We start from the raw sequence: 21,321 nt of genomic DNA, 5'->3' as shown, positions 1-21,321 counted from the left end.
TCTTATCAGTTGAATTAGAAAATACTTTTCTACATGTAATAAATCCACTCCTAGTTAGGGTAGTATTCTCTATATCTCGGGTCCAAATTATATCTAGTAAGAAGAGCTTCAATTATTTTTAATAGATATCTAGTTGGAAGCCACGTGTCCCTATGAAAATCTAATGGCTTTGATTATATCTCTTTAGCTTAACAGGTTTTGGCAATAGCTAAACAAATAAACAAAACTTCATGAGAAACAAAATCTAGTGACAATTTTAATCATGGGTGTTGTAGCAAAGAAGAAAAGATCTTGTATTGGTGTATTTATCTTCTCTATAGTCTACAATAAAATCTTTTTCTCTATAACATATTCTCCATAGAAGTACGAATAATTTGAGCAGATTCTTCTAAAGAAAAATAAGGGAGTGTTGCCTTTGACAACCTCCAATGTTGTCATGGAACTAGAAACGAGAAGAAGGATTGGATATATTTCAACTAAATTATTTATTAGAAAAAGCAAAAGAGATTCTTATTTCAACCTAGATACAGAAATGGGAGCCTACAATTTTGTTGGATGAGCGTATGTTATTCTTTGTTTTAAAAGAGGAAGATATGCAATCAGGCCATTAGATTTTCATATGTACACATGACTTCCAATTTCATATCTATTGTAAATAGCTTGAGCTAATATGGATCCCTATACCCCCAATCTTTTAGTGTTTGCTTATACTTTCTCTGATTCACTAATAGCATACATAAGCATCACTCAACCAAGAAAAAAGTCCCTAGAAAGTCATGATTGTCGTCAATAAGAAGATGGGTGTGTTGTGTAACAGAACTTTTTGGTTTACAATCCATCTTTTAGTCCCATAGAAAGATTTGAATCTCCTTACTTTAACTGTGTTAAACACACAGAAAGGTGAATTTGATTCAAACAGGCAATTACTATCACAACCTTACAACATTAATAACAGTGGAAAAGGGATGTAATGATTCGGCCGGTCGTTTCATGGGTTACAGCTCTATTTTTCCCGTTTCTATTTTCATCGGTGTTTTTCAGCTATGTTTTATCATATCATGTTGGTTGATTCGGGTACGGAGTGATTTAGAGTGAAATGAGTACTTAGTCTCTTATTCAGAAGTTTAAGTTGAAAAAGTCAACTGAATGTTGACCTATGAGTAAACGATCTCGGATTGGGATTTTTATGGTTCGGATAGCTCCGTTATGTGATTTTGTACATAGAAGCATATTCGAAATGTAATTTGGAGGTTCGTGGTAGAATTAGACTTGAATTGGCGAAATTAGATATTTGGCGATTTCGGGTCGGCAGTGGAAAATTAGATAGCAGGGTCAGAATGGAATTCCAGAAGTTGTAGTAGGTTTGTTGGGTCATTTGTGACTTGTGTGCAAAATTTGAGAATATTCGGACAAGGTTTGATTGGTTTCGGAATCATTTGTGGAATTTAGGAGTTTGGAGTTCTTAGGCTTGAATCCGAGATTTGATTCGATGTTCGGTGTTGTTTTGAGTGACTCGTAGATTCAATTAAGTTTGAATGATGTTATGGAACGTGTTGGTAGGGTTGGTTGAGGTCCGGAGGCCTCGGATGTGTTTCAAGTTGTTATCGGATGGGTATAGTTGTTGAAAATAGTTGTGGTGTTGCTCATGTTGGTCTCCGCCGTTGGGAGTGCGGGCCGTGCCAGAATTTTATGGTCAGCAGAGGGACTTCGCGGGGGCGGCAGTATTTCTGTGGTCAATGGTGAAGGTTGGCGCGGACAACGGAAGAAGGGATGCGATAGCAGGAACTGGAGGTGTTCGCGGCCGCGATGAAAATTCCGTGAATAGTGCAGTAGAGAGCGCGGCGGCGATGGTTTTTGGCGGTCAATGAGATTTGAATCCGAGAGGTGCACTATAAATACGAGATTCAGGGTTTATTTTCATATTTTGACCTAGAGAGCTCGAGTTTTGGCTAGTCTCGTAATCGAGTGGGTTATCCGATTTTGTGACTTTGGTCGGATTTCAAGATGTGGGCCCGGGGTCCGTCTTTAGAGTTGACTTTTTGACTTTTGGCCTTAAGCTTAGCATTTTCTTATGACTAGATTCGGAGTGTCCGGAAGTCGATTTGCGGGGCAACAGCATCGCGTATTAGGATTTTGGCTTGGTTAAGGTAAGTAACGCTTCCAAACTTGGTTCTAAAGGTTCGAAACCCCGAACTATGTGCTATATGATTGTATTGAGGTGACGCACATGCCAAGTGACGGGCGTGTAGGCCTGCACCGCAAGAATTGTGATCTGGTTCATTCTATGGCACTACATAGTGGCTCTTTCTTCCTGATATCCGTGTTTTATTATGTGACTAAGAAGATGAGCTGTAAACTATGCTAATTATCATGTTAGGGCTTTACGCCAACACTATTGAGACCGGAGTGGTCATTTCTTGTTTTCATCTCACTAGTTCATTATTATGTACTTAGTTTTGTTCCTACATATCATATCATGTCTCAATCTCAATTGTTATTATGTTAAAACCTCATATCATTATTTCAGGCTAGTTTTCATCGCATTGTGAGCCGTGGGTGAGACTGGAGAGTGATGACTAAGAGAAGCTGAGAGTCTGATTATGAGTGATAGTTACAGGTCGGGCTGCACGCTGCAACGGATTATTGATTATGCTTTTATTGGCTTGTTATAGCACTTGGTTTGAAAGGAGCTCCTCCGGAGTCTACACACCCCCAGTGAGCGCGGATGTACTGAGGGATGGATTTTCCTGGACATGGATTTGTCCGAAATATTGATATATAGAGATGGATTTCTCCACAGGGACGGATTTCCCTTTTTCCTCGGTACTGAGTGACATCTAGTCATTGTTGAGTATGTTCTGGGATGGATTTCCCTGGGCCGAATGGCCATATGTGGTATCGAGTAGTTGAGTGGGTACATATATATATATACTTGGAGATAGATTTTTCCTCAGGGTTGGATTACCCTTGTTCCTCGATACTGGATGACTTGCAGTCGGTGTTGTATATGTTCCGGGATGGATTTCTCTGGGCTGAATGGCCATATGCAGTACAAAGTGGTTGAGCACTTGAGAGTGGGAGCACATGGTGCATTTCATACATTCTGTGTATTGGTATGCAGAGTTAGCTGAGCCTTATATTTTACATTGTTCATATTTGTATTTATTGCACTATTGAACTGTAATCCTGAAAGAATAGCATGCCTACTTTACTACACAGCTTATTTCTATTCCCTTCTGAGGTTACGTTCGTCACTACTTATTAGTCCATAGGTTGGATTTGTTACTTACTGAGTTGGTGTACTCACGTTACCCCATGCACCTTGTGTGCAGATCCAGGGACTTTCGGTCCCAGTAGCAGTTACTGATCGAGGTTGCAGGCTTGGGAGATTGTTGAGGTATCTGCATGGCGTTCGCAAATCTTGGCCCTCCTTCTATATTCTAGTTTCATTTCAGTTGTATTCAGTAAACATTGTAGTAGACTATGTTATTCCTCTACACGCTCATGTACTCTGTGACACCCTGGTTTTGGGCTAGTTGAATCGTGTTATGAATTTTACTTATGTTATGAACAGTTTATTTTTCTTAATTGATAAAAGTACTCTTCCGCAAATGTTCTAAATTTTGGTATTGTGGTTGTCTTTTCATTGAGTAGAGATTGACCTAGTTCCACGATAGGTGTCATCACGACGGGTTGAGTTTGGATCGTGACAAAGGAAATATATAAAAGCAAGAAACATCCAAGGAGATTTCTTAGATGCATGTGTTTTGAGTACCTGGGAAGCAGAATACTTTGCCAATGAAGACAAGAAAGTGAAGAAGAAGCGAGATGCCAGTAACAATCTTGAAATCTACATAAGAGACGATAGAGAAATAACATAACTTGAACACCAAGTATGATAGTTTGTTATTAAGTTATAAGAAATAACAATCCTAAGATACTAGATGAACGAAACATTTGCGTGGTCAATTTAAATGAAGAAGTAAACAACCTAGATAATACAGAAAATTTTATATCATTATATTGCTAGCGTTTCATAAGTTTAATCTACCCCGAGCTTAAAGCAATTTTCTTAGTACTCTCAAGGACAAAATACATAATTAATCAAATACTAACTAAATCATCTTCTCAAAATCGGAATTGTATTAAGAAATTGCCTTTAAATATAAACTAAATCATCTTCTTAATGCATAAATCCATAGCACAAAAAATTAAGACATATCAATCAAAAATTACACTGAGCACTTCTCAAAAATTGAATTACATTCAACTTTATTATTTGAACTGAAAAGGAAGGAATATCAAAGAAGATGGGTAAATAGTACTGATTATAACAAAATGTTAATTTCAATGAATTTTTCAATCAATTATCTTCCTACAAGCTTAGAATATGTTGATCAATTGCAAGTTTATAAAATTTCAATAACTAAAATATTTTACTAATACAAAAAAATAAGTGCTAAAAGAAAGGCATGTTAGAGCTAACTGGATAGACTTTTTTTTAATCACAACACACATGCTTTATTTTTTTCAATTTTAGATTTTCTTAAAAGTCAACTAGCTTTTTCATATTCAACCTCTTCTGTCTTACACAACCAAACAAGCTTCGGCAAATAAATATTATTCTACAATATCTATTATATAAAAAAAATAAAAAATAAAACTTATTCTGGGTCATCTCCATTTTTTAACCTTGAATTGGTCAAACTAGCTTTTCTATAAACAACTATTGATCTAGAATATAGAAAAAATGAAGTTAAATAACTACAAGAATTATGCCATACGAAAAAATGCTATAAAAGTTAATATTTTTTTTTAAATTCAATATCAATGCCATAGATTTTTCAATGTTAAATTAGAAGAGATACAATGACTTTACTCATTCAGTGAATTGAACATTGCAATCAAAGTCATATACCTAACCAATTAGCAATTTTCATCAACCCAACACCCACACAGTAAAACACTAAAGATAAAAAGAGAAACTTACTGACTTTTTTAGTTGTGATGGTGGCCGACAATTTTGGTTGCAGACGGCTTGCGGATGAGATTTGTGTAGTATGAGGTTTTCGAGTTAAGGTTTGTAGTCTTTAGGTAATTACTTTTTTTTTAGGCTTCTAACAATTCAATAAGATTTCTCATTTCACATAGTACCAAAGCTAAAGAGAGAAGAAGAAGAAGAAGACTCACTTAGAAAAGAGAAAATACATCCAACAATCCACACTCAAAACCCATAGGAGGGATCACAGTTCCTCTCCCTGAAGGCTTACTACCACATTAAGCAATCTCTCAAGAGCAAACTCCCAGTGTTCTGTGCGCTTGACGATGTTCTAGTTTCTTTGATCAGCAAATCCTGATGATGTTATTGAACAAAAATATTTCCTCAAGTATTATTGATCCAGCAAATTAAATCAAACGGCTGCTTCTCTCTCTCCGTCATCAACTTTTTTCTTAGTTATGGCAATTGTATTGAACAACTCTATGGTACAGACCATTCAGGAGTCGTATACCTCAATCAAAATTATCAATTTTGACAGGAGTAATTTCATCTGCTACTTCAAAATGTCTCACTAAACGCGCAAAGAACACCATTTGTTGTTCAAGGGTGAATTTAATATATTCAGCCCTACGGAAACCATGCTAATTACTAGGCGCAACTAATCACCAATTTTAATCAACCCAACACCCACATAATGAAATATTAAAGATAGAGAAATAAACTTACTTTTTGGATTTGAGATGGTGGTCGGCGATATGAGGTTTTTCAATTAGGTCATTGCTAGAGGCAACTAGTTACCAATTTTCATTAACCCAACACCCACACAATAAAACATTAACGATAGAGAAAGAAATTTACTTTTTGAGATGGTGGCCGACGATTCTTCCAAATTGCTTACGGAAATTGAATTTGAGAAAAAAAACCTACTTTGAGTAATATGAGGGTTTTTCTATAAAAATAATTCCAGGCCTTTTTTGTAGTCTTTAGGCTAAATTGACAGGGTATATATTTAGGTGGGAGATGATTTAGCGAAAAATTGAAATTGGAGGTAATATTAAAAATAAAAATAATAGTTTTACCGTCTATTCTCTTGAATGACCATTAAAAGTATACTAATTACCGGCTAATACTTATTGGCTGCTAATATTTGCCTTCCGTGAATAAACTAGCGGCAATTAGTTTATTGTTGCTAAATAATTGCCGCTAAATCCCCTTTGTGTTGTAGTGTTAGGCTATATGATGTCACTGTTGGGACCGCAAAGGTCGTGTACTTGTTGAATTAGCTGTTATTTGTTATCTTGTACTCAGTCACGATTTTACTTGCGTATCATATCTCCGTCTCTTCTTACTTCTTGTTGATACATGTTATTATCTCTGTTTGGGCTGATTTGTATGATTTCTGAGAGCCCGAGAGACAGGGGAGATTGGTGACTGAGTTAGGGCCTGAGTGCCGAGCTGTGAGATATATGTGTATATATGGATCGGATTGCACATCGCAACGACCCTAACGGCTGTATGTATATGGATCAGGTTGCATGCCACAACAAGCCTTAAGGTTATATATATTTATGGATCGGGTTGCACGCCGCAACGAGCCTTATGACTATTTATATATTATGGATCGGGCTGCACGTCGCCACGATATAGCGCTTGGGCTGAAGGAGCCCCTCCGGAGTCTGTACACTCCCAGTGAGCGCATGTACCTATTGAGTGTGAATGTTGAGGGTTGAGAGCCGAGTGATTAAGCTATTGAGAAAGATTGAGTGATTGTTACCCTGAGAGGCTGTAATTGCGTTCATTTGTTGCTGCACTTAGTTGATATATGTCACTGTTTTGAAATTTCTGGAAGATATTGTATCCGGTTTTACCTAAACTTGGTAATGTATAACTGATTTGACTTAAATTGCCGAATTTGAAAGCATGTCTACTTTCTTGCTGAGATTATTGAAATGAACTATAATTGTGTAGCTCGTCACTATCTTTCAGTTCCTTAATTATTATTGTTACTTACTGAGTTGGTTGTACTCACGCTATACCCTACACTTCGTGTGCAGATTTCGGACACGGTGGGCGTTGATCTCGTGCACGATTGATCATCCGAGATTTACGAGGTAGCTGTCCGGCATTCGCAGTCCTTGTTTTTCCTTCCTTGTCTTTCTTTATTTGTATTTTGATACGGACTGTAAGCACGTGATTTTTGCCCTATGAAAGAATTACTCCCAAAAAATTCAAAATAAAACGATTTTTCCTTGGTGTGCAATTTTTGAATTTTTGTATAATTATTTGTATTTTTGTCTGTGCATGTTTATTTGTTTAAATTAATAAAAATATAAAATATGTCGCATTTTCATTTAGTATTTATTTAAGTTTGTTTTACAAAAATGAGAAAATCATAAAAAAAATAATGTACGTTGCATTTTTAGCATTTAATGTCTAAATTGTGCGATTTTATCGTTAATTGCTATTTAAATGTGCGATAATAGTTATTTGGAAATAATTAGTATTTTTTATAAGTTAATTTAGAATTTTAGTTTTATTAATTAGGAAGTAAAAGAAAAGAGAGCAAGAATATAAAGAAAATCGGAATTAGGCCTCTTCTTCAATTTTGAACCACATGCCCAAATATACCCAACCTTCCTCTACGACCCGGTCCATTTCAAACCGGGTCGACCCAGTCCATAACCCAAAACCTCACCCCACTCTTTCTATTTTCATTCTTGAACAAAAAAAATTGCAAAAACCCTAAAAACAAGACCTAACCATCCGCCCCTCCCCCCTCTCTTTTCCTTCTTCCTCCCCAAGCTTCACCAAAGCCTCTCCCATGGCTGCCTTTGCCCTTCCGTCTCCTTCCCCTTCACCCCGTCACACTCACACACCCACACATCAACACATACACACACATACACAGTGCAAAACCAGTTCCACCATGAACAACCAACGTTCATGGTTGTTGCTTCCTCCTTCGTTCTTCGTCCAAACAGACCCTGTTGCTCCTCCTTCGTCCTTCGTCCAAACAAGACTCCGCTGCCACTGCTTCATCTTCTTCGTCAAGCTCGAGCTTGAGCTCGACGCTCATGGCTGGTGCTGCGTCTTCTTCTCCACCCCGTCGCACGCTGCTGCTTCTCCTCCTTCACGGCTGCGTTGATGCTTCTTCTTCTTCGTCATTGTTGCTGATGCTCCTGCTACGTCCAGCCATGGACGAGATCCTCACTGCCATGGCTGCGTCTTCAAGCTCGAGATCTCGTCGCACCATGGCTGATGCTCCGTCACTGCTGCTGCTCGATGCTTCTTCTTCTCAAGCTTCACGCAGCCATGGCTGCTTTGTTGCTGCTACTCGATGCTTCTTCTTCTCCAGCTTCGCGCGGCCATGGTTGCTTTGTTGCTACTGCTTCAGTTCTCGTCGTCGCCAAACACCCCTCCATCGAGCTTCGTCTATTCATTAAGTTTCCGGGCAGATTCGAGTGATTTTGGTGCAATAATTGTCTCCGGACAGATTTGCTTTCATTCAAGTTCTTCATCATTTCGATCCGGTTAGTGGGTTTGAGTTTCATTTCTGTCCGTAATTTGTTTGATATTTTTCGGATTTGAAATCAAATATGTTTGATATTAACTTCATGTTCATCGCTTTTTTTATCTTTCAGTTTTGTTTTCATTCATTTTTCTTGTTTATTCTTAGGTAGAAATTGATTAGTTTAATTATAATGTTGTTAGATTTGAGTTGAAGATTCAATTAATTATTTTTCAGTTTGTTTTATTAATTTAAAATGATTTAATTTTAATATAGAAGAGTGTTAGTTTAAATCGCTTGAATCCATTGTTTGTTGTTTAATATAGATTTAATTCGTGTTCATTTTGTTTGAAGTTCGTTTTTAATTCAGTGATTTAATGTGAAGTTATGTTTTGGTTTTTAATTTTTTGATTCAATGTATCTTTGTTATAATTTTGTTGGATTTAATTTAAAAAGATCAATTGATTATTTGAAGTTTAGTGATTTGAATATGTTTATTTGTTTTGTTTAAGCTTAATTCGAGTTTAATTCGAATTTGAATAAAACTTGCTTGTTATTGTTGTTGAATCTTTTCATTTATGTCCATACTTTGTTTGATTGTTCTTGAATCCGAAATTAGTATAAGTTTGATTTTCTTGTTTGTTGTTTATCATTTTTGATTATTTCTTCAGTTTGTTTCATGATCTTGTTTAGTTTTAATATAGAAATTGTTGGTTGTAATGTCGTTAGATTTAATTTTAAGTTCAAATGATTATTGAATTTAGAAATCTGAATATACTTGTTTGTTGTTGTTGTTGATTCTGAAAGTAGGTTTGTTTGTTGTTAAAAGTATTGTTCAATCAAAATAATTTTAGTTGTTTCTTTGTTGTTCATCATTTAGTTTGAATTTGTTGTTGAAATTTGTTTAGAAATTGGTCATATTTGTTGTATTTTGGTTGAAATTGATTAGGTGATTGGTTATAGCTGATGGGGGTAGTTTGGTAAATTGCAGTACGTTCAGGGGTAAAATGGTAATTGCAGTAAGGTCGTAGGGGTATTTTCGGAATTGAACATTTGATATAATTGTTTAATATAATGGGGGCAAGACATAAATTAGTGGGGAAATAATGTAATTCTTTATGTTAAGCATGGGGGACAAGATGTAATGGGGTATGGTTGATATATTTGTTTAATATAGTGGGGGACAAAACATTAGGTAGTGGGATTAAAAGGGGGATGAGTGGGAAGATAGTGGGTTTTATGTTTAAAAATGCTGAAATATGGTAATAAATAGGGGACTTGATCAGATTTTTGAGGGGACAACAGAAGAAAGATAGAGAAGAAGGAGAGATAGAGAAAAGAGAGAGCTGAATATTAAAGAGAGAGAGAAAAAATTCCGAAAATATTAAGACTTCAAAAAATAAAAATAAAAACATTCTGGAAATTCAAAAGAAGAATAGTATACACCTGATATACAATCTAAATATTCTGATATACGGATTCAGAAATTAAGGGTTAAACACTAACTAGTCTTTCAAAATCTGAAAAGATTCCCTTTTCTTCTGTCCGTTGATTGTTGTTGGTGTTTCTGGATTTTTGTCTTGATTTTAAAATCTGTGACTAGTTTCTCGTTGCTGGTTGTTGTTGGGCTGTTGTTGTTGTGCTGTATTGTTACTACTGCTGCTGATTCTCATCTTCATCTTCTTGTGTTTCCAATACCAGGTACACGACTGTAATACTAGCTATTACAAGATAATAATGTGGAAGCATGAATACATATGAAGAATGGAATTTTGAAGTTTTGATTTCGCTTTTTCTTTCTTCCTTTTATTGATTGTATTTAGGCTATTTCATGTATTACTGAATAATAATTGGAATAAGAGAAAATAACATAAGTTAGTCTTTAATGAATCGGCTCGGCAAAACGGGTTAATTCGCTAGTTATGAAGGTTTTAAGATTATCAACAGTAGGTTAATCGTAAACAAGTAGCTAAATTTAGCTAAGGCATGAATTTGAACTAAATTTCGTGAATTAGGCATTAAGGCATGATTTGAGTTCAAACAAGATTAGAAGAACGTTTAAGTTTAATAAACTTTCTAATAAGCTTTAGTAATTATGGTTAAATCTAGTTTCAAATGGTTATGAATAATTAATCTCAATAGTTTTTTTATAACAATGCGAGTTTTAATCTAGCTATATTTGATTCTTTTGAATATTAGTTGTCGAATTTTATTTTTATTTATAATTTCGAATTTTTTTTTTTGTAAAATTCCTTTTCATCAATATTTGTATTAATCTAGCAATTAGTATGTCATGCTTTCTTAAATAAAAAAAAAGGCTCGTAATTAATTAGGATTTTCTTTCTTTATTTTAGAGACTAATTTTAATAGAAAAAATGTAGTCGCTTTAGGATTTGTCCATTTAAAATAAATGAGATGAGCCTCGCCTAGTAAAATGTATAGATTGCGGGGCCCTCACAAATGTATGCATTAATTACTTAGAACATCGGAGTTGGCCGTCTAGAGAAATTTTACGGCCTTTCCCAAAACAACAATACGCTAGTCGTTCTAGGCATGTCTTTAACAAATTATTTTCTTAAATATGGGTGTGCATTTATGTAACCCAAATCCAAATCTCAACGGAGTCGAAATGTGTCGATAACCATGAGTGCATTGGTTGCGACGTGGTCTGAAATACGTTTTCACAATGTTGCAATTCTCCGTAAAATAATAACAATAATAATAATAATGAAAGTGGTAAAGAGTTAAAATCTGCACATAAGCTCATAATTGTATAAAAAATCAGATAAACAAGCCGAATATGACAGTTGAGCGATTGTGCTAGAACCACGGAACTCGGGAATGCCTAACACCTTCTCCCGGGTTAACAGAATTCCTTATCCAGATTTCTGGTTCGCGGACTGTAATACAAAGTCATTCTTTTCCTCGATCCGGGATTAAATTGGTGACTTGGGACACCCTAAATCTCCCAAGTGGCAACTCTGAAATAAATAAACAAATCCCGTTTCGATTGTCCTTTAATTGGAAAAACTCCTTCACCCCTCGCGGGGGCAGAAAAAGGAGGTGTTTTTTTGCTCTGGCGACTCTGCTGGGGAATTTTTCCCAGAACCACTGGTTCAGGGTTAGAAATTCGAGCTTAGATAAATTGTTATATTTGGTTCTATCTGATTTTGTTACATGGTTGGGCTCAATGTGCTAAATGATGCTTTTACCGCTTTGATATTATCTGAACTGTATATAAACTGTGCCGAAACCTTTCTCTTCTTACCTCCGGGGATGTGCTTACTGGTTGAGACTCCCTATTCTGTTAGTGTCATACCTTGAAATAAAAGAGGCTCGGAAAGTTTCTAAGCCGGCTTGGTTCCCGGAAAGGAGCTCTTTCCTCAACTCGAGTTGTCCGCTCGGGTACACTGTCTAGAACACCGACCCAGGTTTTGAACATAGAATAACGTGACTTCATGCCGGATCCCTAGTAGGAACGCTTATTTGCATCACGTTGCATTTGACTTAGGGGACTCAACACAGGGGTTGGGTCCGTCTAGGACTAGCAACCTGATATGAAAAGACCATCCTGATGCATCCTATTTGTTTTCCGTGCATTTATTTGTCTCGCGCCCGCATGCTGACCGGTTTTTGAATATTAGGAATATTGTGAAATTGAAAAAAAAAAAAAGAAATAGCGGTTAGGGAGTTAATTGTTTATTTTTGAAAAACCCAATGCCCAAATACCGTCGAACTCTGCCGAAATTTTGAGAAAATAAAAAAAATGTTGTATTAATTTGTTTTACTAAAAGCAAAGGAAAAATAAAATAAAAAAAGTCGTTGTTCTGTCTTGTTTTCAAAAAATAGAAAAGGAAAATAGTTTGTCTTGCCATGGAAAATGAAAATGAAAAAAAAGGGTCTTATTTTTAAAATAGTTTTTTTTTTATTTTATGAAAATGCCTAAAATCGAAAAGTAAAAGAGTCGTGCTTTGAAAGTGGTTTTGATATTTGCTGCCAAAAATGAATGAAAAAAAAGTTTAAAATAGTTTAGCTAATTGCCCGAATTACGCGGGTCTGATTCTCACCGGATGTGAGATACGTAGGCAAACCTCTTCGGTTCCGGCCCACCATATTCCAAAAATCAAAAAAAAAAAAATTGATTACTCAGTCTTTTAGACCTCAAATAAAAAAAATAATACAAAAATATTTCTTTTTAATCTCTCTCAAAATTCAAAATATTTGTTTAAAAGTTCAAAAGAAAATTCAAAATTCATTCTTTTCTTTTGTTGTATTTCTTTCAGAAATCCACAGTAATAGTCCAAAAATATTTCCTTTATTCTTTAGAAGATTTTTTGAACTTTCCAAAAAAAAAGGGAAAAGAAGTTAAAAATATATATATATATATATATATATATAACAAAAATCAAAATCCAGAAATATTTTCTCTTTTCTTTGTAAGTATTGTTATTCGAAAAAAAGAGTTAGCTTATTTGCTTTATTTCTGAGGCCTGAACTACGCTAGTTTGATTCTCACCGGATGTGAGATACGTAGGCAACCCTAATCGGGTCCAACTTCCCTTTTGCTAAAATAGCCGGAAAAAAAAATGTCAAATCTTAATTTCATCATAAAGAAGTTAGGTGACGCTGTTTTGTCAAAACATAGCCGAATGTTCCCGAAAGGAACGCCGGAAGGCTGACTTTGCATAAACAGCCACCTTTGGGTCATTTTTTTTAGATTTGGTCCAGTTGACCCTCACAACCTTAAAAATCTTCGTCCTAGAGGCGCTGAAAGGTCGTGTTTGCAATACCGAGTCTTTTATTCTAATTTGAAAAAAAAACAAGAAAAGAGTCATAAAAAAGTTGGGTCACGCCGTTTTGTCAAAAATAGCCGAATTTTCTCGAAAGAGACGCCGGAAGGCTGATTTTGCGTAAACGACCATCTTTGGTCATTCTTTTGGGTTGCGACCAGTTATCCCGCACAACCTTAAAATCTTCGTCTCCGAAGTGCTGAAAGGTCGTGTTTGCAAAACCAGGTCTTTTATTATTTGAAAAACAAATAAGAAAATAGTCAGTGGTCAAGTGAATACCGTTTGGTTTTTAGTTAAAATAAGCCGGCCCGGCTTCGGTGATGTCTTAAACTGTTCTTGCCGAGATAGCCTTAGAGTATCTTTCGGTTGTCGAAGGGCTATTTTCGTAAAAGAACGAACAAGTTTGTGAAAGGTTGTAAAATAATCCTTCCCGACCTCAAAATTCATATGAAATTTGGAAGGGGCCACATTTGCAAAAAATAACCGTTTGGTTGCATTTGTCAAAAGGGGAAAGGAACTGGCCGTTTGTTTTTGAGTTTGTAATTCTTTGATTAGAGTATGCGAGTTATTTGATTTTCGAGGCCGTTTGTTGTCTTTTGTCAAAGTCTGTTAGTATGGTCAGTTTTTAAACTTTTGTAATCAAGTTGGTTTTAATATGAAAATTGAAAATTCAAAAAAAAAATGTTTTATTTTTATTGGTCCGAACTACGCAAGGTCTGATTCATGTGGGGTCATGATATGTAGGCAATCTCCATAAGATTCGACCACCAAAAAAAAGGAATAATAATAAAATAAAAAAAGAATAATAAAGGAAAGTGTAGGATATTTTCAAAGGGGCACAATTACAAGAAGCCGGAACGACGCACGTAACTGAAGTGAATGCGTGATAGAACAGTCTAACTGCTTAGGGGCACTGTATCTCTGATATGATTATCTGTCAAATGCCCTAACACTAACGTGATGGCTTCACTTTGCTGTTGTTCATATATAGAAAAGTGGTTGGTTGTGGTAACTCCTCCCTGCAAAGCAAAGTCAAAGGACAATGACTCAGAACCGCAGAACCGAGTGGGTCGGTACTGATGACCGACAACAACTGGTCGAACGGAACAACGGGTTGGTAGAAGAAGTGAAAATACTAAGACAGCATGTGGCAGACATGTATCAGGCATGGATGACTGGGAAAGCACCACCCCTCCACCGCCAAGCCTCTTGAACTCTGTCATTACCCAAGCACCCAACACCATAACGGAAGATCCCCCATACTCTCCATCCCAACCCACTTATGGAAGCTTTCCTAGCTACCCGAGTAGCTCCATCACTCGTCAACGCTACTCCCCTCCTCAACACTACTTTTCTCCACGAGACTCCCAAAGACATGCTTCACTTTCCAAATACCCAGCTCCACAGAAGGCCTATCCACCCTCACAAACCTACCGGAAGCCCCCTGGATCAGGTTTCCGGCCCAATCAAGCATTTAGGAATGAGAGGTTGCTGAAACGAGGAAAGACTCTCACCCTATCGAAGTATCTTATGCAAGTCTGTTTGAAAGGCTAAGGCATGCTGGCTTGATTGAGCCGCTCCCCGCATATACTTCAGATCCACATGCAAGAAACTTTGATCCGGTAGCACGATGCGCATACCACTCCAATGTCAGAGGGCACAACATTGAGAGCTGTCGTAATCTGAAAAGGGAAGTAGAAAAAATGATCCAAAAAGGGCGGATTGTGATCAATAACAGTGACATGGAGCACTCGAACCCTATCGAGATCTTGTTGACTGAGGGTGATGATGTTGAAGCTGGTAATGGTCTTGGCAGTATTGGTGCAAAGCTCCGTGGCTAAGATGCCAGGTTTGATAATTGGGAGGGCGCTTCATTCCTTGGTTAGCAAGAGAGAAGCTTTTGATGGTTTATTTTGTTATCATTTCTGTTCTCCGGATTATTAGGGTTGTAATTCGGATATTGTCTTGCGTCAAACTTTCTTATCTTTCCATTTTGTCATAGCGGTTTGTTTAAGTTTTGTCCAGGCTATTTTAGGATTTTATTCTGGTTTGTTTCATTCGTTTTGTTATTCAAACCATTTCACCGGTAATCTAATGCAAAATCCGGTCTTTTATTATTTCCAGTCATCTTTTTGTTTGGTCCTTTTATCATTTTTGTTCAGCGCCGATTTTGGTGACATGACATGCGCACACAGTTTGGGCCTGATCTGAAAAGATAATCATAAAACCATTGGGAGGTGATCGGAACATTTAAAAGGAATAAAGACGGTTTGAGATTATTCGGAGCTCGAGTCATGTGGAACTGGTGCAAATAAAACATAAAGAAAACCATAAAATCAAGTGAGAGTATTGCCCAACGGTGCTTTAAAAATGACAAAAGAAAAAGGCAAATGTATGCATATGGTTATCATGTCCGGCACAATTAGAAGATATGACGAATATTTAATGGTGTTGTTTGTGCTTGGCGTGTTTTGAAGATTGGAATGACGAAGACATTTTATTCTGCTATCTAAACACTTTCTCCTTCGTTAACCCTTTGAGCCTTATTTGTTTTCTTTCATACACCTCTTTCGGAATCAGTAGCAAAGAGTAGAAACACAAACATAAAAAGATAAGAAAGAAAAAGAAAAAGAAAAACACAAAAAGAAAGAAAAAAAATCAACAAAACGACAAAAGAAAATGAAAAAAAAAAGAAAAGAAAAATGATAACAAAAAACAAAAGAAAGTCAGAAGAAAACGGAGGAATTGGGAACTATGTTCGACCTGATTCCTCAAAGAGGATACGTAGGCGCCTCACGGCTCGGTGATGGTGTAATAAAAATTAAAAAAAATAAATAAATAATCCCCAAGCAAAGAAATTGGGGCAAGGGTTGCGCTTGTTGTAAACAAATATGGTTCCGAAGGTTGTAATTTTGAACCTCAAATTGATTTGTTTTTGAGCCTTTAATACCCTTTTCTTTCTAGCCTGTCCAAAAACCCACATTACGGTCCAAAGAAAGACCTTCTGATCAGTCTTCAAAAGATGCCAAGTCAGACAAATGAGTGTCTTACCGATGAACATAACACTCTGATCCACAGCAGAAAGGACTCTAGTCCCCAGCAGAGTCGCCAGAGCTGTCACACCTCCTTTTTCCGTCCCCGCGAGGGATGAAGGAGTTTTTTTCAATTAAAGGACAATCGAAACGGGATTTATTTGTTTATTTCAGAGTCGCCACTTGGGAGATTTAGGGTGTCCCAAGTCACCAATTTAATCCCGAATCGAGGAAAAGAATGACTCCATATTACAGTCCGCGAACCAGAAATCCGGATAAGGAATTCTGTTAACCCGGGAATGCCTAACACCTTCTCCCGGGTTAACAGAATTCCTTATCCGGATTTCTGGTTCGCGGACTGTAATATGGAGTCATTCTTTTCCTCGATTCGGGATTAAATTGGTGACTTGGGACACCCTAAATCTCCCAAGTGGCGACTCTGAAATAAACAAACAAATCCCGTTTCGATTGTCCTTTAATTGGAAAAACTCCTTCACCCCTCGCGGGGACGGAAAAAAGAGTGTGACACGGACTCTTGTAGACCCTTCTTTCTAGACTAGTTGTATAGATGCTCATGAGCTCAGTGACACCCTGATTTGGGAGTTATGTTTCCGCACTTGTGTTTGGTTACTCCATTTTTATGAAAACTCCGGTTATTTTAAATTTCTTAATTCATTTTCTGTTAAATATTGGAAATATTTTGGAAATGTCGGCTTGCTTAATACCACGATGGGTGCCATCACGACGGATTAGGATTTTGGTCGTGACAGTAAATCGAGATGGTTCTCCATTATGTCTAAGAAGAATTTAGACAAAACTTACTTACCAGACTTGGAGGAGGAGGAGAAAATGTCAAGCTGATTATTAGTTATATCTGTGCTACTATGGCACGATCACATGGATAAAATTTAGAACCGAAAACTTGGATAACTTTAAATCTCTTACAAATCATAAAAGCAAAATATAGTGCAAGATTGCACTCTTTCACCAAAAAATAGAATTAAGCCATCACCCGTTGAAAATACTACTATATCATATACGCCGAGTAAATTCCACAAGACCTCCTTAGCCTATTAGGGTAAGGAAACAACGGCCTCTTCACCTTTGAAGAGGAAAGAGAACCCTTTTGACCCGAAAGAGTCAGTTAAAAAAACAAAAAATATCCTAGCCGGAATCTATAGAATACCTTTACTATCTCTTATTTGGATGAATATTTTAAAGATTACAAATACGATTAACTTTTTACTTCAAAAAGAAATATCTTTACAAAAATACTGATTATTTACCATAATATGAAAAAAAAATCATATCATTACCTGTGAGGCTGATATGAATTGGTTCGTGCTTGGCATAAACCATGTCTATTTTACTTTTCCCTCCTTCTTGCTCTTCTCTTAATTACCTCTAGCAGAAATAGTTAGCACAGTAGTTGCACACCTTCCTTTAGCATTTGTAACCGGTGGAAATTTAGGGTCCACTAAACTGTATAGAGAACCTGGTTCTTTATTAGTTCTCACAAAACATACACAATCAGAGATAAGTAAATGACACATCAGAGTTTTACATAGAAAACTTCCAGCTCATGAGATTAAAAATTATGACCTACACTCGTAGGATTTCAACTTCACTTTAGTACTGAGCAAACTTCTTATTACAAACTATTGTAACCTAGGAATTAAACTCTTAATCTGTCACTCACTTGTAATAACTCTATTACAAGCCTCTTTGTAATAACTCTATTACAAAGCTCACAACTCGACTAACTCTAGCCAAGACACAAACACAATGTTTATGATTTTACAAATGGTTTCCTACACAATGCTTCTAGCTAAGTTAAGTAGGAATAACAAGTAGATCACTCTAACAAAGGTACAACACAACTAAAGACATATGGTAACACAATGCTGGAAACTGGTCCTTTGTTCTGTTGTTCTTCGTTCTTGAAGCCTTGAAGTCACTTGCGAGATCGTAGCACACTTGAGAGAGAAGCTTAATTATTTTCGAATTGTTCAAGTGAATGTTTTTCCCTTGCTTCATGTTGATAATACACAAGTGATTTCACTTGGATGATGCAAGCAATTATCTCGTACAAGGCATGCTCTATAAAGTAACTGTTCCACTGTTTGTACTGTTGCGTGTGTGCAAAAAAAATAGTGCAGTGACTTTGCAGCTGTGGGGGGGGGTTGACTTGTACTGTTAGCAAGGGAACTGATGTCCATCTGTTCCCTCTATCATCTCTTTGACTCTAGTTGTTGGAACTTGTGGCAGACTTGAGACTTGTTGTTGTTGAGCACGTTGAGGATGTGTAACAGGTTCTCGATCTGGTTCTTATCATAAATTTTGTTAGATCATCAAAATACAAAAAGTCACATAACTTATCAGTAACACATACATGCTAGTTGCTTCTCTACAATAACCTAGAATAAGTATTTTACTTCCTATTCATCTTCCCTTTCCTATACTATTTGTGGGCATTGTATTAAAGTCGTTGCTACTATTACCGTTACTTCTCATGTCCTATTAGAACATCACAAAATCGAATAACATTCATATGAAAGTTTGGGAGATGATGGTGGATATGGGAGCGAGGAAGGGTGTGTCTATTTTTAGGAATCTGTTTGGATTCATATCGGGGTGATTGATTGTGGAAGCCATTCACCTCGTGAGAAGACTGATAGAGCTCCAATTATAGCCCCTCTGGGATGTAAAATATATCTCTTCTCATCATCCCCATAGTGTATGAGACAAATATATGCATTTCGATTAGGATCGTCTAACGAGAGGATGAATTCAAACACACCCAAAATCCACAAGAATCGTACGAACATCTATGGAGAATAGCAAGGAACCTTAGCTTAATTTGGATAACATCTTTATGGACATCCTTTTTTTTCGTTTCGTTTAATTGGTCTATGTTATAGTATTATAGGATAATAAGATGGTTAGAAATCCTTTATTTTTTCAACCTAATCCGAGCCATCAATAACTGACGGCTTTCAATGGGTCCGGCTATCCTTTCACCGGTCGGTCAGTTATGGAAGACTCTGGAGTCGTAGCGAAAGCGAGTCTTCATAGGGCAATTGTCACTGCTTATGGACTCGAACCTGGGTAATCTAGACTTACATATGGGATTTATTGACCTAGAAAAAAGCATACAAGAAAGTCCTAAGAGAGGTCATATGGAGATGTTTAGAGGCTAGAGGTGTACCTATAGCATACACTAGGGTGATTAAGGACATGTATGATGGAGTCAAAATCCAAAAAGAATAATGGGAGGAGACTTGGGTCACTTCCTGGTTGTGATAGGGTTGTGATAGGGATTGGTCCTTGTTCTTACTTGCTTTGGTGATGGATGAATTGATATAACACAACCAAAAGTAAGTACCATGGTGCATGTTATTTGTAGATGATATAATATTGATTGGTAAGACGCGAAATAATTCTATCACTAGGCTACTAGTTTGGAGACATACCTTGTAGTTTAAAGGTTTCAGGTTGAACAGGTCTAAGACAGAGTACTTGGAGTGCAAGTTCAATGATATTACTCATGAGGTGGGGGTGGAGTGAGGCTTGATACACAACTCATCCCAAAGAGAGGAAATTTCAAATATCTTGGGTATATAATCCAAGGTAATGGAGAAATTGACGATAATGTTACACATCGTATTGGAGCCGGGTGAATAAAATTGAAGCTCGCATCTGGTATCTTGTGTGATAAGAATATGCAACCAAGACTTAAAAGTAAGTTCTATAAAGTGGTTGTTAGGATGATTATGTTGTATGAGACAAAGTATTGGCTAGTCAAGAGCTATCATATCTAGAAGTTGAAAATAACAAAAATGAGGATGTTGAGATGGATGTGTGCATACTCGGAGAGATAAGATTAGGAAAGAAGATATTCGAGTCAATATGGATGTGGCCCCCATGATGGACAAGATACGGGAAGCGAGACTGAGATGGTTTGATCTTTTGAAGAGAAGATTCCCAAATGTCGCAATGAGAGTGTGTGAAAGGTTGAACATAGTGGATCTGAGAAGAGGTAGGGATAGGCTAAAGAAGTATTAAAGAGAGGTAATAAGAGGACATGACACACTTGCAGCGTACCAAGGACATGATCTTTAATATGAGAGTATAAAAGTTGAGAATTATGGTAGAAGGCAAGCTTATCTCTTTTTCATACCTATGGTACCAATATTATTTCCATAATTTCTTATACTTTGATTTCTACAACTACTGATTATTTCTTTTGTTTCGAATACCTTATTATCTTATTGTTGTTACTGTTCTTTTCAATTTCTATATCTAAAAATGTATTTCTTTTCAATAATATTGTGACTATTTTTATTGAGCCAACAATCTATCGAAAATGACATCTCTATATTCACAAGGTAGTAATAAGATCTGTGTACACATTACACTACCAAGCTTTAATTTATTGTTACTAAAGCTTGTAACACTACAACAAAAAGTCATTTTAACGGCAATCATTTAGTGGCAATTAATTAATTGTCACTAATTTATTATTGACGAAGGGATATTACCGACAAATGCACATTAGCCAGGAGAAACTACCTCTTTGCTGGCAATTAAAAAGAATGGCCCCTAATAATCACTAATTGAAGTTAATGTTTTATCTTTCCCACCAATATTTTCCAATAAAATTCACATATTCCCTCCAAATGTAAATCACGAACTAAAGATAATTTTAGGGAAAGGTTTTTGAAAGGTCTTCCATTGTACTGCTCAAACGTCGCTGCCCAACTAATTGCTATCTCACCAACCCGACCACAATCCCTAGTTACCCAACTCATCACTCTGATTATCTACCGTAAAAGAACATTCGGAGATGCAGCAAATAAATAAATAAAGAGGGTAATCCACACATTAGTAAATTAAGAAAAAATTAATTTTTGTTGGCCTCAAACTGAAAGAAAATCGAGGTACGATCTCTCAGATCTGGTCTTCAGGTAATTTTTTTACTTTATTCATTCA

This window comes from Nicotiana sylvestris, chromosome 9 (assembly GCF_000393655.2).
Source record: "Nicotiana sylvestris chromosome 9, ASM39365v2, whole genome shotgun sequence".
NCBI lineage: Eukaryota > Viridiplantae > Streptophyta > Magnoliopsida > Solanales > Solanaceae > Nicotiana > Nicotiana sylvestris.
This window is presented reverse-complemented; position numbering follows the sequence as displayed.